A 587-nucleotide genomic window follows, 5' to 3' on the forward strand; every position below is an offset into this window, starting at 1 on the left:
GGGGATGCCGCCTCCCGGGGCCCGACTCCGGCCGCGGGGCTGTGCCCTTTGTTCAGGTGCGCGGCGGTCGTTCCCTCATTGCCGCGGCCGTTCCTAATCGCAGGCCTGTGGTACGCCCAATGAAGGCGTCTTCCTAGGGGCGTTCCGTGCCGTTTCTCTTTTAGAAGAGAAAATCGGCGTTTTCTCGTTAATCCGGTAGCACGTTGTTGTTACCTCAGAGAGCACCCCTGATGGGCGAGGTGCTGCATTCACACGTTTGGTTAGCGTGTTTCTTAGAGTAGTTTCTATTCGAAACCCGATGTCTTCTGAAAAGTCAGTTCTGCACGCAGGAGGGCCTCGGAGCTGACAGAGCTGACAGAGCTGCCAGGGCGGCAGGGAGCGTATGCAGCATCCCGCCTTGGAGGGTGACACCTGTGTGCACCTTCGTGGGGCAGATGGGTCCCGGGTAGACACCATCGATGGGCGCGATGGAGTGAGACCAGGGCCGGGACGAGGCTGTCTGAAGGGCACCCAGCATGTGGCCTTCGTGTGGCGAGGAGAATGGTGGAAGGAAGGGTTGGGCCGAGGGGACAACGTGTCCTGCCTGT

Source organism: Meleagris gallopavo, chromosome 1, assembly GCF_000146605.3.
Source record: "Meleagris gallopavo isolate NT-WF06-2002-E0010 breed Aviagen turkey brand Nicholas breeding stock chromosome 1, Turkey_5.1, whole genome shotgun sequence".
In the NCBI taxonomy this organism is placed as follows: domain Eukaryota; kingdom Metazoa; phylum Chordata; class Aves; order Galliformes; family Phasianidae; genus Meleagris; species Meleagris gallopavo.